We start from the raw sequence: 12500 nt of genomic DNA, 5'->3' as shown, positions 1-12500 counted from the left end.
TCTATAAAAACACTTGTTATTTCCATAAATTCATCTTATGTTTCTTCAGGATGTCTTCCCCATTAAGACTCTTATATATTCATTCCTCCTTTTGGGCGTTTGCTTCAGAACTAATTCCATTCTATCTATTGTTTTCTCTTTTTTTTTAATTCTTCTTATGAAAAGGTTAAAGAGAAGCTTCACTCCACCGACTTCCTTTCCTTTCATCGAACAGAATTAAGACGTAAAGAAAGAGATTGGTTTTGATCAATAACTTTATTTCATGTTTTCTCCTTTTTGCTTCCTCGTCTTCTACTTCCATCGCTTTACAGATACAAGATACTCAAGCGATATAACTATTTCATGATTCTCCTGATTCTTTGCAACTTGGGCCAAGGTAGTGGACTCTATGTTAGAAAAAATATTTCAGATTTGGTGTCATCAACCCAGGCACAAAAAATTATAATTTTCATAGTTCAGCCCTTCATTAGCTTAATCGATGAAGCTATAATTGAAAACTTTATGAAATCTGGTTGAAATTCTTTGATACAATCGATTTTTCAGAAAGGAAATCTAATTATATGATAGTTTACCACTGCTTACTCACCTAATTATTTGATAGTTTACCACTGCTTACTCACGAGCCAGATGGATAGGCTACTACAAGACATTTTGAAAGCGGTAGATCCCGGAAGTTCAGTATGCCTCTTTTGCCCTGTGTGATACACACTGTCTTCACTGTCCTATTTCTGATCAAGCCGGGAACGGCATAGCACACTGAAAATGATTTTTCGGAGCCATCTGAATTTTTTTCTATAATGTGCATGTTGTGGTAGCCCAATAGAAACTTCAATGCCTTACGATTACGAGACTGGGGTTCAAGTCCCGGTCAAGCTTGACAGCTTCTTTAGTGTCTGTAACCTCACCATCCTTGTGAGCTAAGGATGGGGAGCGTATAGGTCTACCTGCTGAGTCACCAGCAACCTTTGCCTGGCCCTCCCTGATTCTAGCTTGGGTGGTGTGGGGGCTTGGGCGCTAATCATATGTGTATATGGTTAGTCTCTAGGGCATTGTCCTGGTAGCTACGGCAGTGTCACTGTCCCTTGCCTCTGTCATTCATGAACGACCTTTAAAGCCTTTAAAACTTTAAATCAGTAATCATGTCACCAAATCGAAACCTACGTTATCATTGCAGTCAAGCTGACACTGACGTTATTTGTACAACTTACTTGACACATGCATTGCCACCGTAGCCAAATGTTTATAAGTAATCAATGTATTCAAGTACCATTATCATTATCAATGAAAACAATTGGATACTAAAGCACCTGTGCAGTTAAGTGAAACCGTTATAATCAACAATGTCAAGTGAACACTGATGTTATTATTACCAAATGGTCACCAACATACATAGTATGATCAAGTGAGCACCAACATTAGCATTATGACAGAGAACACTGATGTAATCGGTGTAGTCCATAGAATAGAAACTAATGGACACAGACTTTACTAGTGTGGCCAATTGGACACTTCTATTTCTCAATTGGTCAAGTGATTGACATATTCAGTGTCATGATGGCACACCAATTAATATTAGGCTACGTTTACAAAGAACCGTAAGTGAAATCCTTACACTCAATGGTGACATCATTATCTCTAATAACTTTTATTATTTCTGATCATGCATTTTCATGTCCCTTGTTTCTCTTAGATATTGGTGTTATCAAAAAGATAATCAAAATTGTGTCTAGGCTGTTGCTAATACTGCTATCACTGTTATTATTATCATCATCATTACTACTACTATATTTATCCATTTTGCAGACTGCACTTCTACTGCTTTTATAGTTTATTATGATGATAATCATGCCCCTACTACTACTATTAGTACTGTTGCTACTACTATTATTTTCTTTAAGTTAACATTATTATCATTTATGTACTCAGCACTCTTCCTTCAGTGTTTATAACTATCGTTGCTTATGTCATCATAATTTTAATTCCCTACTACTATTGCTACTGATGATAGCAATAACAAAGCCACTCCTATCACTGGATAACTATACTGCTTCGCCAATTGCTAAGGAATTTAATTCAAGTATCTTGTTACCACCACAATATTTTCTTCCATCTTAGATTCATCAGCATAAACTGAGTTTAACTCTAACCAGTAAGTAGTCTAATCATCGGATGACTTTTGTTATTGTTTATAAAGCTTAATTAATTGAAGCTTTATGAACTATGCTTACTCAATTACGAAGGAACTTTTAAGCCTAATTAAGTTCTGTGGCAATGTTTGATTTTGGTTATCGCTGCTCTCAAAAATATAGTAATGCTATCAGATCACATTCATTAGTTTAATAAGAACAAAAGTTTTATTTTTTTTTCTATAAATACCTTTAAATCCAATGTTACCTACGGCTGTCTAGAGGGTGCCGTTACTTGGTTTATATAGGTGTTTGTACTACAAGCGATTTATGAAAGTTTGACTAAATATTCCTGCGAAAGCTAGTTGCTTTAGCATGTAAAGAATAGAAGCTACTACTACTACTACTACTACTACGACTACTACTACCACTGGTTTATAGAAAAAAATAGACACTTATTACAAGCTCTTTTACAGAATTTACAACTGATGCTCAAGCAAAATCAACATACTATATGGTTTTAAGGGTAAAGTATACTATCCTGATTACAAAATTTTCTTTATACCAACAATGAGCTTTTTGAAGAGTTCTTAAGTCAATACCTGAACACTACGTTCATTTTATACAATACATATGTTTACTTCTAAATGATGTTTGCGTTTATGAAGATGACCAACAGAAATAATGGAATGAGGATCCAATCCTAAGTGCAAAAAATGGCATAATATTTTGTTTCCTAAATAATAAAGAATTATACTCTCACTATTTTCCTGTACTTTCAGTTGCTAGTGTCAATACTACTATTGCTGTTGTTGCTACTAGTGCTGGTTAAAAAATGCTACAGCAACCAAATGATGTATGAAAGTTTTGACAAATTTCTTGCATATGAAAGAATGTGTCATCTACTGGAAAACTTGCTGATGTTGATATTAGTTTTTAACATTGTCCAAATATCTACATCGACACGAGTTTAGCCTCCCTAACCTTACTATTACCTTTTTAACTATCTTCAGTAGTATTTGACTATAAAGGCTATTGGATGAATAATCCGAGGTGAACTAAATTTTTTTTGTGTAAAGTTTTCTATGTAAGTTAGAAGAGAGAGGTCCATGAGGTTTTCATTAATTTCATTATGTTAATGGATGTTGAGAGGAATGGCATAAGCGATCTATATCAGGCTATAAAGAACTAATTGTGATCGAATCTATTTACAAAACCTAAAACACTTTCTTTCTAAATTAGGAACCATCATGACACTTACTTTCCTCTCTGCATTTGTCAAAATTGACATTACACAAATATAATGACGTTATTGCACCATTTCTACTAGCTTCCAGGTGCTTCCATGATACATAACAACTAGTAAAAGAGCAAAATAAATTTGTATGTACCTTGTCTCTCTTCATAAGGAATTAATTATATACAAACACAATCATCCAATCATATAGATATTGCAAAAAGAGTAAAATTCAAAGATTATTTGAAAGTTGTAGCTCAAGTACTTCAGGAAAGGAATAACAAATATATTTACTAATTTTTCTAAAAGCGATAGAGAGTGTTTCATGCGTTATCTCAGTCCCTCTAGCTATAAGGTAATGAATTATCCTAAAGTTAGTGGAGTGTAAAATAGTTCTGCTGAAATAGGTGGTGATTTTTTTTTCTTTTTCTAAATGCTGAAGCTACCTGCTACTCCTACTGCAGCTTGTAAAACACTATATCATTCACCAAGGAAAAAAGCAATAGCACATGTAGTGGACCAGGACTCACGATACTCTATGCAGAAGCGAAGCTGCTAAGCAAGATCATAACTACTGAATCAGTCAGCTACGTGAAAACAGTAACGGCACGCTAAAGGCAAATTGCCAAAATCCTAATCTAATTACAGAAAATCTGGCTTGTATGCTCATCTGCGTAAACGGGACAAGTGCTGATTGAAGTCTCTCTGTCAGAGTAGAATAAACTAATTACTGATACTCATACTGGCTGACCTACCAACCTCAGGACTGGTGATGGCGGAGGACCAGTTGACCCATTGTTTCCGTACTCCGACCTTAGGACACATACATTCATTCATTAAGTTTTTAGTGGTAGCATCCTGGATATAAGATTTTGAGTACTTTTATGTAGGCCTACTTTATCTTTTCCTCTGTGACTGCTTTCTTACAGTGGCCAAACTAGATTTGGAATCTCTTCATTTTATCCACCCCCCCTTAAAAAAAAAAAAAGAAAATTCAAATCAGAGCGCCACCATCTTAATAATCACTTCCAGCCAAAGGACGCCATATTATTTTAGGTCGTGTTGGATGTTACAGCATCTGTTGAATAATTTACAATTCATACTTCCCAAAAGAATAACCCGTAAAAGCATATAATTTCTCTTTTGTAATAGGAAAATAACAAAGTACACTATAACAACTATGGTTCAATATGATAATTAGTTTTAGATAGCTGTGATCTTTAACAACTTTTAGAAAGAAGAACAGTTGTTCTGATTAAGAACACAATATATATATCTCATCATATAAAGATTTATGTAGAACTTGAGAAATGTATCTGTGCTTTTGTAAGAAACCTGATATGCCAACATAGCCTTTGCTTTTTAATAAACTTAGAATATTTTTGGATATCTTTGTTCATATGGAATTATACTCGTGCTAGAATTCATAGAGGTGGATGCAAATGGTATAAATGAAATATGTGGTTGATAATTTACTTGAGCCATTAGAAATCTTTATAAAAACAAATATTATGCAATAACATGCAATGATAAAAGACCATAAATGGAGAGGAAAGAGGCTGATGTTTGCAGACAATAAAAGTGGTTGGTATTAGTAAAGAGAAGTTGCAGAGGCTTATTTAGAGGGCATGGAAGAAAAAAGTGAATATTACCAGATAGTAAAGTTGAAAATATAAATGGCAGTCAAGAAGTTAGAACAGTAAATGTTAGTAGTGATAAGGGTAGAATAGATATATGGTTGCTATAAATAGATATTTTTGAGTAAATGTAGTAGAAGGTAGTAGGATTAAAGATTTGGTTAAACTAATAAATTTGTAAAGTAATGAATGTAATAAAAGATATTTGCAAGCTATTGATAAGAATTACAATAACATCATATATGGATGAACAAGTGGTGAAAGGGGAGCAATATATACATGTCATAGATAAAGTTAAAAATGGTAGAACAGGTGAAACGGTGGATCACATAACGCAGGAGGTTTGGTCACACAGAGAAAAAACAAGATAGGTTATAAAGACATTTTTTATAAATAGAATAAAAGAGGCTTTGTTGAACCGGGAGGGCATCAAGGGCAAAGGAAGATTATTTGTTTGCTGTATTGAGGTTCATAATAGCTTCATCAGGTGAACGATAGATGAGTCTCGTTACATGGTTCAGTTAATTGATATATGTAGCAAGAACTGTTATCTTGATTTTTTTCAATTAATACCATAGTATAGGAATGGTATACATACATACATACATACATACATACATGCAAATAGATATATATATATATGTATATACACATACATATATATATATATATATATATATATATGTGTGTGTGTGTGTGTGTGTGTGTGTGCGTAAAAATCACAGGGATACGCGATGTTCAGATGCAAAATAACCATTATATTTTCTATTTTCATTTTCCCTGTGGTTCTTTTCCATATATGTAAACATATGTATATACACATATACATACACACACGCACAAACACACACACACACATACAGTATATATATATATATATATATATATATATATATATATGTATATACATATATATATATATATATACATATATATACTGTACATATATGAATATAAATATACATATATTTGTGTGTATGTATGCATGCACACACACACACACACACATATATATATATATATATATATATATATATATATATATATATATATATATATATATATGTATGTGTGTATTTATATATATATATATATATATATATATATATATATATATATATATATATAAATATATGTATGTATATATATATATATATACATATATATACATATTTATACATATATAAGTATATATACATATATATATATATATATATATATATATATATATATATGTCTGTATGTATATGCAGAGAGAGAGAGAGAGAGAGAGAGAGAGAGAGAGAGAGAGTACATACAAATATGAAGAGGGGCTGCTGGAGGTGTTCGTGGAGATTGAGGAAGTGGGAAGGGAGAATAATTGGAAAGAGTTGGAGGGTAAGTAATAAGAGAGAAACAGGTAGCTGGGAAGGAGGGTGAGATGGTCCAATAGTCAGTTGCATGGCTGTCCACCCTTTGAAGGCAACACCCTCACAGGGGAACCCACATTCCAGAGCCTTATTTTGAGCTGTACCCGAGCGGAAAGCCATCGCATACTTGCCTATATTGCCTTCTAATTTATTTCTTACTCTTTAGCACTTTAACTGTCATGGGGGAACTAGACAAACCTTCTGATGTAGCAAATTATTTCAGGACAACACAAATCATTGATTGCTTGTTGATATCCATCGGAAAGCTCTTATCAAGTTCTTTCTCATTGAATACCAACATGTTTGGTTTGGGTGATTTGAAAAGATGTTTCATTTTTTCAAATATTGACTAAGTTACCAATGATAGGGAAAGGGTTAAACCCGCCATGAATTTGCAGTCTTTAATTCAGTGAGGATAATGAGTACTAAGTGAATTGACACAAATATGAGTGGGGCGTGGTAGCTCTATATAGTTTTTTCTGACGCTCATTCTTTGATTTCGGGTGCCGCCTGTTCGCATGATGCCGGATATAGGCTTCTCCATTCAGCTTCAGGACTAAAGAGGGTTGCTTAAGATATAATATAAGCAAAAAAAAGGAAGTTGAATAATAACGCAATCATCAAATTTTAAAAGAACCGCCTGATGTCCAATGACGACGCCAGATAACTTTTAAATAGAGCAATCAATTGAGTAGATGCCCAATAAGATTATTTCATTTCTTGGGAACGTGGAAACACAACTAAACATGACAAGATACTATTCTGTTGCTAGACCTTAATAACCTGGAATAAGAATAAAAATCAGAAGTAACGGCCTTAATTTGGAAAGGATCTTTCGAGTTGGAGGTAAACCAGAATTAGTTGATGACTTGAGCGTGTATCCCATTTGTGTTACTCTATTCTCAGGATATATTGACTTTGTTAAAACATAATATTAACTATAAAAGTTCCAAAAAAATAGGACAGGAGCTGAAAAGATGGATACAAGCGTCATATCTCTCTCTCTCTCTCTCTCTCTCTCTCTCTCTCTCTCTCTCTCTCTCTCTCTTACTTCCGCTGTGTTCTGAGACAAGTAAAGTACCTGAGCATTTCATAACTAGTTCCCTCGTCTTCTCAAGACGCAAAATAATGAGAACGAACCGGAAGTGAAGATGGAGTGCGCAAGACACGATCGCATTTGCCCTATAATTTTAACATTCTTCACTTTCTTAAAGCTTCGGGAACAAAGAAGGCGTTTTTACTTATAACAATCTAAGCAATTGAAAGTAACAAAAATTATAAATTTGGTAATACATGGTTCAAAGCAATATTAATAACAGGGGTCAATGAGTAGACCGGGAGCCAAGTGCCCCTGATTTCCCTAAGCAGAAGAAAATGAAATTGTTATTTCTTTATAAAATATTGATTCAACATATATAAGAAATATTTAAAAGACAGATAATGTAAACATCAATTTTCTCAATCCCTTGATTATATGATTTCCACCAAGACTGAGAATAATTGTTTATACCTTTTAAGCGTGAGTAGAAGGTAGAAGATAAAATAAATAATGATAAAGATGAGATTCATCCCCAATCATTAACTTCTAAATCACTTCTATGATAATATTAATATCATGGCAGTCTGAGATTAGATAAAAAAGAGTTGGTGTTATTTCTCAACATATTATTATCATTATCAAAATCATTAAAAGTATTATTATTATCACTAAAATTATCAAAAATATTATTATCGTTAAAATTATTATCACGCTAGCTGGGAATCCACGAACTGTCGATGAGTAATCTATGGGGTCTTATGATAAAGCTAACATTGTGATTCTATTTTGGAAGGCCATTTTCCTAAATTTAGAAGTTATAGGTTAATTTTAATAGTAATTTTACTACATTTCCATATGGAACCACCTTATCATGTGGGAATTTCTTGTCAAATTAGGACCCACAAATATTATCATAATTAATATAATCATCTGGGAAAGGCAAGACCTAAGTTCGTGAATAAGAACAGAGTGGATAATCATTACCCTATTTTACTTTCCATTGCCTAACTTCTGCAAAGCTCTCTCTCTCTCTCTCTCTCTCTCTCTCTCTCTCTCTCTCATGTGTTTTTATATAACCTTCAATATATAGATGTAAACAATATTATTGTTACTATGTACTTAAATATCTGTCGATTTTTCTTTTTTTTTTTTTTTTTTGTATTCCGTATGAATTCTCTTGACATAAATTAATTACTTTATAGATATGACCAATATTATTGTTACCATGTACCCAAAGGTCTCTCCTCGCTCTCTCTCTCTCTCTCTCTCTCTCTCTCTCTCTCTCTCTCTCTCTCTCTCTCATTATTCATTATTCCTCTGCGTCAGTCATTCCTTTTCTCTTATTCGTATAAACTTTTTAACAACTGTCCTTTTTACTGTTCACTCTAATAGTACGCTCTCTAGTTTTACTTAAACCATTAAAGGGCTTATCATATTTTTATATATACATTTATGTATATGTATATATATATATATATATATATATATATAGACATATATACATACATATATATAGATACATACATACATACATTTGGTTTATATATATATATATATATATATATATATATATATATATATATATATATATATGTGTGTGTGTGTGTGTTTGTGTGTATGTACGTGTGTGTACCACTGCTTGAATTCATCATAAACTTCTGGTAAAAGAAAAAAGAAAAGAGTTTGTATGATAAGAGAAACGGTATATCAACTTTCCCATATCTTGTCTAATATCCCCCTACCCCCAAGAAACCTTTCATTCGGGAACCTCAAAGCTCACTAAGTCACCTGCTGACTAAATAAAATGTACGAAACACGCAGTTTATCTTACTCTTATTTTAAGGAGTTCTTAACACCAGCACCCCAATGGTTTCTGGAACAACACCTCGCAATGGTCCAAGAAAGGAATGGAAAGTATTAACGACTCTAGATATCTGTTCGTGCGTGCTGAGATGGCAGGATACACTTCATGGGATACCGACGGAGCTTTGAATTTGGTGGAAAACATTGACACAGAGTTTTGCTTCTATAATTGTCGATGCGACTCTAGGCAATTGTGGAATTGTCAGATTTTGGAAAATAATAATAATAATAATAATAATAATAATAATAATAATAATAATAATAATTCGATATTAAGCGCACTCATATGATTATTGAATAAAAAACCTGATAAACTGAGCTTACATCACAACAAAATACAGCTGCACAGATTTTGCTAGACACAGCCCTTTTCTTAATGAAAAACCAAGATGAACAACCCAAGACTACGTAAATGGAAGCAAAAACATTGAAAGGCTACTTATAGCAGCAATTTCGCCACCTGGTGCGCCAAGCGTACCTAAATTAGAGCGTGAATAACAATAAAAGTCTCCCAACGCAAGAGACTCCTTCAAAATGTCATTCACCCTTTTGGTCCTTTCGACGTTGACTGCCTCATCTTGAATGTCGTGTTATTGATCTTTAGGAGGTATAAAGATCTAGATTTTGATGTCCTTTAAGGGATATACAACAACAACAACAACAACAACAACTGCAGCCATTTTTAGTCCGCTGCATGACAAAATGCCTCAGACATGTTCCTAGTCATGTCTGGGATTTGATCAGTTTTCAACATCATGCTGGTCAACTATGGATTGGTGATGGTGGGAGATTTTGATCTGATTGCTCCCTTCAAACTAACCCCCATGGCCCTGACTAATACAGCTTTGCTGATCATGGCGATACACAAACCCTTTCACCACGTTAAGGTATGCCCACTCAGAAAGGGATCTTTTAGTTATCATTATCATTATTATCTATATCATTGTTATTATTATTAATAATAATTCCGTTATCACTATTTCCTTATAACAATTATTTCTCGTGTCTATGACCCTTTTTCCATAGCAAGAATACTTTCTCTTATTCTCTGCATTTTTTTTTTCTCACTATCAACTCTGATACGTCGTCAACCGACGGACATTTCTTTGCCCACAAATACTCTTTTGTCTCGCCCTGCAAATAAGTCACAGTTTCTTTTCTTGAATAAAAATATCATGTATGAAAAACATACTAATAATGTGATATGCTATCGACCTGTGACAACAAGCCAATTGCTCCCCTTTTCCTAACATTTGTACGTATAATAGGTAACTATTCGTACTGCAATGTCTCCGTGTTTCTATGCGATCAGCAACAAAACGAAAGGTCTTTTACAAAATTTAACTTACTCGTGAAGGTATCTTACAACCCCTTCTCCAGGAACACTTGACCAGTATGTCCAGTCTTTGTTACACTTACTACAACTAGTATCCTCCCCACCTCTATTCAGTTTCTCTATTTATTAGCTTTAACATAAAAATTTAGTAGGAAGAATAACCCTTCGATTTTTCCATCCTTTTAGTTGGCTTTTCTTCAATCATAACGAATTTGAGCTTCTTGTAAAGCATTTCAAATAATCTTCCACTCTCATATATATATATATATATATATATATATATATATATATATATATATATATATATATATATATATATATGTGTATATATATATATGTATATATATGTGTGTGTATGTGTGTGTGTGTATTCTGGAGGTAAAATGAGCAGATCACAATATTTCTGCATTTGTATTAACCAAAGCATTAATGTACAGTACTCTTTGAAAATAAATGCCAAACAATGACAGTAATTTTTATTCTCGTATAGCGAAATTTCTTCCAACCCTTCCTTTTCCAATGAGCATTTTCCACCTGTTACGCCCTTCCCTGTCCCACCAACTATTCTTTAAAGCCATTCCCACTCATTAGGCGTAAATGGTCACTATTATCAACTTTCCCCATCCCGTTGACGTGGGAAGTAAGTGGAAACTATTTCATGTGAGTGACTGGGCTCTAAAAACCTGCAATTACCTAAAATCTCCATTGATTAAGCCTCATGAAATTAACGGACTTTCTCTCTCGAGGTTGGGCGTTCGTTCGTTCGTTGCCTCACTGCAGCAAACGGAAAAAGGTTTTGATAACGGCAGGGGATTTTTCTCACTGCCATACAGTTAAGCGAAACGCGTTTACGTAATATATGATTTCCCCTAAAAAAAAAAGGGCCTTTTTCTATCAGATCAGTAGAAATGCGTTTAAATATTGAATCTATATACTTTGGTTGATTTATCCTCTAGCCTATAGAACATATTTCTTTCTGACAGCGTTATAAGATATACTAAACATTATTATTTCTGTGAAGTTTACTTGCGGACTAAGCCCCAGTCCCAGCAAATGCTAACCTAAAATCTCCTTTTTCTGTGTCGAATTATGACCACTAAAGCCATCATATTATTTCTACCTTTAAATCTTTACCAGATTCTTTAAATAACCTTTTCCACATAGATTCAGTATCATAATGTCCGCTCCTCACCCCCCCCCACCCCCTAAAAAAAAAACAGTGGAATGATAAGAATTTTTAGCCAACCTGCATGTCACCGCTTGAAGCACCTACGTTACCTTTTGTTAGGTAACGGTATCAGTACCATGCATAAGCAATAGTAAAATTGACCCAACCCTTATATCAAATAAAGATAGGAAATCTAAGTTCCTGTGTACATTATACAAATAATCATTAAAATGCATTCACCAAATAATGTCCCTTCATTTCGTTGACAGATTCAAGCCAACTTTGTGATAAACAGTTAAGTTGTAATAAATTTACTATAAGTTTTTCCCATTGTAAAATTGTAGATTAAATTTCTTCTGAGGGAAGAATTGAAAGTAAAATTAGTACATTGATGACCAAAGGGCATTTATTAGTTTATTCGTCTAATCACACTATATATGTATATATATATATATATATATATATATATATATATATATATATATATATATACACAGTTATTAAAAATGGCATCACTCATTCAGAACAAGAAAAATTTCAGCATTTGCTCAATTTCAACATGTATTGTTTTTACAATAATCTCAATCTACTCTTAGTAACTTAATAATGGAAATAACTATAACCTTTATAATCTTATCAAATCAACCATCATGATTACCAAGAGTATAAGAAACCCTTCATAAAT

General features: G+C 33.2%; 1 protein-coding gene across 1 annotated transcript in view; it reads right to left on the bottom strand.

The window, feature by feature from the left end:
* The window catches only part of LOC137616075 (caveolin-3-like), a 30546-nt gene that overhangs the window by 9362 nt on the left and 8684 nt on the right, over window positions 1-12500 (bottom strand). The window lies entirely within an intron of this gene.

This window comes from Palaemon carinicauda, chromosome 22 (assembly GCF_036898095.1).
Source record: "Palaemon carinicauda isolate YSFRI2023 chromosome 22, ASM3689809v2, whole genome shotgun sequence".
NCBI classification, from domain to species: domain Eukaryota; kingdom Metazoa; phylum Arthropoda; class Malacostraca; order Decapoda; family Palaemonidae; genus Palaemon; species Palaemon carinicauda.
This window is presented reverse-complemented; position numbering and strand designations above follow the sequence as displayed.